Source organism: Jaculus jaculus, chromosome 11 (assembly GCF_020740685.1).
Source record: "Jaculus jaculus isolate mJacJac1 chromosome 11, mJacJac1.mat.Y.cur, whole genome shotgun sequence".
Taxonomy (NCBI): Eukaryota; Metazoa; Chordata; class Mammalia; order Rodentia; family Dipodidae; genus Jaculus; species Jaculus jaculus.
The window spans coordinates 58,072,015-58,076,777 of NC_059112.1; the positions used below are offsets into that span (position 1 = coordinate 58,072,015).

The 4,763-nt window shown below is 39.3% G+C and overlaps 1 pseudogene; it reads left to right on the forward strand.

Annotated features, from left to right (window-relative positions):
- Window positions 1–980: 980 nt before the first annotated feature.
- LOC101614865 lies at window positions 981–1,869 on the forward strand (annotated as a pseudogene).
- Window positions 1,870–4,763: the final 2,894 nt, after the last annotated feature.

Here is a 4,763-nt window from a genome sequence, read left to right on the forward strand (position 1 = left end):
GGCCTTATATTGAGGTCTTTGTTCCATTTGGACTTGAGTGTTGTACATGGTGAAATGTGTGGATCAAGTTTCAATTTCCTGCATATTGTTATCCAGTTTGTCCAGCACCATTTGTTGAAGATGCTGTCTTTTTTCCAGCCTATATTGTTAGGGCCTTTGTCAAATATCAAGTAGCTGTATTTTCTTGACCCAAAGACTGGGTCCTAAATTCCATTCCATTGGTCTATACACCTAATTTTTATGCCAGTACCATGCTGTTTTTATTACAATGGCTTTGTAATATAGCTATAGATCAGGTATGATGATGCCTCTAGATGTATTTCATTTGCTGAGGATGTGCTTGGATATCTGAGGCCTTCTGCCTTTCCATATGAAATTTGAGATCATTTTTTTCTATGTCTGTGAAGAACACTGTTGGGATCTTAATTGGAATTGCATTAAATCTGTATATTGCCTTTGGTAGGATTACCATCTTCACAATGTTAATTTTGCCTATCTAGGAGCATGGGAGGTCTTTCAATTTTCTCAAGTCCTCCTCAATTTCTTTTTTGAGTGTTTTTATGTTTTCATTGTATAGATCTTTCACTTCCTTGGTTAACATTATTCCAAGGTTTTTGTTGTTATTGTTGTGTTGCTATTGAAAATGGGACCATGTCCCTATTTATTTCTCTGTATCTTTGTCATTTGCATATAGAAAGGCTACTGATTTTTGTGCATTGATTTTGTATCCTGGTACTTTGCTATAGGAGTTATTCACCTTCAAGAGTTTTGGGATTGACAGTTCCAGAAAGCCAAGCGCCACATGTTCTCCCTCATATGTGGATCCGAGCTACAAATGATTGGGCTTCTGTGTGAGAAGGAAAAAACTCAGGAGCAGAGGACAGTAAGTTAAAAAGGAGATATAGATTTGAATCGCGCTTCCACCATCTTTCCAGCCTCAGTCGTATGGGCGCAGAGATGCTTCTGGAAGGATCGCTGCCATGGCCGTGTAGGGAGAGCCACAGGTCCAGTTCAAGCTCGTGCTGGTAGGTGATGGTGGCACTGGGAACATGACTTTCATGAAGCACCACTTGACCGGGGAGTGTGAGAAGAAGTACGTGGCCATGCTGGGCATCAAGGTGCACCTGCTCGTGTTCCACACCAACAGAGGGCCCCTCAAGTTCAATGTGTGGGACACCGCCAGCCAGGAAAAATTTGGGGAACTGCAAGATGGCTGTCCCATCCAAGCCCAGTGTGCCATTATTATGTTTGATGTAACATCAAGAGTCACCTACAAGAATGTGCCTAACTGGCATAGAGATCTGGTACAAGTATGTGAAAACATCCCATTGTGTTATGTGGCAACAAAGTGGATATTAAGGACAGGAAAGTGAAGGCAAAAATCTATTGTCTTCCACCAAAAGAAGAATCTCCAGTACTATGATATTTCTGCCAAAAGCAACTACAACTTTGAGAAGCCCTTCCTCTGGCTTGCTGGAAAACTCATTGGAGACCCTAACTTGGAGTTCGTTGCTATGCCTGCTCTTGCCCTGCCTGAGGTGGTCATGGACCCAGTGTTGGCAGCGCAGTATGAGCACAATTTAGGGGTTGCGCAGACAACTGCCCTCCCAGATAAGGATGACGACCTGTGAGAAAGTGAAGCTGGGGCCTGCGTCAGAAGTCTAGTTTTATAGGCAACTGTCCTGTGATGTCAGCGGTGCAGCGTGTGTGCCACCTATATTACCTAGCTAAGCAGAAGGTGTGCCTCATCTTTGGGATGCTGAAGGAGATGAATGGGCTTTGGAGTGAATGTGGCAGTTAAAAACATACCTTCATTTTTTGGACTTGCATATTTAGCTGTTTGAAACGCATTTGTTTCCTTCTTGAGTTTCAAAGATAAGACTGCTACAGTCACATCACAATATTCAGTGGTGAATTTGTTACTGTCACTCCTATTCCTTTTCATTTAGAATCAGAATAAAGTTGTATTTGAAATATCTAAAAAAAAAAAGGAGATATAAAGGGAAGAGAAATGAAGGGAGGAGGGTACTTAATAGGTTGGTATTGTATATATGTAAGTACAATGATTGAGATGGGGAGGGGATATGATGGAGAATGGAATTTCAAAGGGGAAAGTGGGAGGGAGATGAAGGGTATTACCATGGGATATTTTTTATAATCATGAAAAATGTTAATAAAAATTGAGGAAAAAAAAAGAGTTTTGGGAGTTTTTGAGTCTCTTGGGTCTCTTATGTATACAAGCATGTCATCAGTGAATAGCGCTAACTTAACTTCTTCTTTTCCAAATTGTACCCCTTTTATTTCTTTCTCCTATCTTATTGCTTGAGCTAGGACTTCCAGTACTATCGTGAAGAGCAGAGGTGAGAGTGGACAACCTTGTCTTGGTCCTGATCTCAATGGGAATTCCTTCAGTCTCTCTCCATTAAGTATTATTTGGCCCTTAGGATCTTTATCATGATTTGGGATCTATTTGCCTTTATCATGTTAAGATATGAACCAACCATGCCAATTCTCTGCAGTGCTTTGATCATTAAGTGATGTTGCATTTTGTCAAAGTCCTTTTCTGCAATGATTGAAATGATCATGTGGTTTTTGTGTTTAATCTTGTTCATGTGGTATATTACATTGACAGATTTCCATTTGTTGAACCACCACTGCATTCCTGGGATGAATCCCACTTGATCAAGGTGGACAATGCTTTTGATGTGTTGGGTTCAGTTTGTGAGGATTTTTTTTTAAATTTTTTATTTATTTATTTGAGAGCGACAGACACAGAGAGAAAGACAGATAGAGGGAGAGAGAGAGAATGGGCACGCCAGGGCCTCCAGCCTCTGCAAACGAACTCCAGATGCGTGCGCCCCCTTGTGCATCTGGCTAACGTGGGACCTGGGGAACCGAGCCTCGAACTGGGGTCCTTAGGCTTCACAGGCAAGCGTCTAACCGCTAAGCCATCTCTCCAGCCCAGTTTGTGAGGATTTTATTCAGGATCTTTCCATCTAAGTTCATCAGGGAAATAGGCCTGTAGTTTCCTTTTCTTGTGGCATCTCTGTCTGGTTTTGGAGTTAGGGTGATACTACCTCCATAGGAGTCGGGGAGCTTTCTCTGTTCTCCAGTTGTATGGCACAGTTTGAGGAAGATTGGTTTGAGTTCTTCCATAAAGGTTTGATAGGATTCAGCTGAGAAGCCATGTGGTCTTGGGCTGTTCTTTTTGGGGAGTTTTTTTTTTTAAATTACTTTTTCAATCTCAATGAGTGTGATACATTTGTTTAGGAGATTAATCTGCTCTGAGTTTAGCTTTGATAGATGGTATGTGTCCAGAAATTTATCCATTTCCTCCATATTATCCAGTTTTGTGGAGTAGAGGTTTTTGAAATAAGTCCTGATGATTCTCCCAATTTCACTTGTGTCCATGTGATCTCTCCTTTTTTCATTTCAAATTTTCTTAATTTGAAGCATCTCTCTCTTTTTTTTTTTTTTTGATCAAATTGGCCAGGGGTTTTTCAATCTTGTTTATTTTATCAAAGAACCAACTATTTGTTTTTTCAATTTTCTTACTTGTCTTTTTAGTTTCCAATTTATTAATTTCTGCTTTGATCTTAATTATTTCTTTCCTTCTGGAGCTTTTTGGGTTGGATTCCTCTTGCTTTTCCAGTGCCTTTAGGTGGATGGTTAGATTATTGATTTGGGATCTATTTGTCTTTGTTATGAAGGCATTTAGTGCTATAAATTTTCCCCTGAGGACTGCCTTTGTTGTGTCTCATAAGTTTTGGTATGATGCATTCTCATCATCATTCATTTATAGAAATTTCACTTTTTATTTTGTCCACTATCCATTTATTGTTTAAAAGTGTGCTGTTCAGTTTCCAGGTGCTGTTGGGATTCTTGGTGGGTCTTTTGTTGTTGATTTCTAGCAATATAGCATTGTGATCTGATAACATGCAGGGAATTATGACAATCTTCCTAGTCAGTGATCTATGGTTTTGTTGAGCTCTCACAACAGGTATCAAACTGGAAGAATCATCAGGACATACTTGTAAAACCTCTACTCCACAAAATTCTTAGCTGAATTCTATCAAACCTTCATTTAAGAGCTGAAACCAATTTTCCTAAAACTGTTTCACATAACTGGAAAACAGGGAATGCTCCCCAACTCCTTTTATGAAAATATCATCACTTTAATACCAAAACCAGGAAAGATACAACAAGAAAACTATAGGCCTCTATATGAACTTAGATGCAAGGATCCTGAATGGCTGCAGAGCTCAATAACAACCTTTAAGAAGATCCTGAATATATTGGAGACCATCCATTCAAAGTACCACACTAAGGATGTAAAAAACCTATACAATGAAGACATAAAAACACTCAAGAAAGAAATTGAGAAGGACTTTAGAAGATGGAAAGACCTCCTATTCTCCTGGATAGGTAGAGTTAATATTGTGAATATGGCAATGTCACCAAAAACAGTACACAGATTTAATGCAATACCAATAAAAATTCCAACAGCATTCTTCACAGAGATAGAAAAAAATGATCTTAAAATTCATATGGAATGGCCCCAGGCCATGGATATCCAAACATATCCTGAACAAAAGAAACACCTTTTGAGGTTTCACCACACACAATCTAAAGCTATTCTACAAAGCTATAGTAACAAAAACAGCATGGTACTGGCAATAAAACCAAACATACAGGCCAATTAAACAGAACTGGAGACCCACCCCTTAGGTCAAGTAACTACAGGTATTTGACTTTTGACAAAG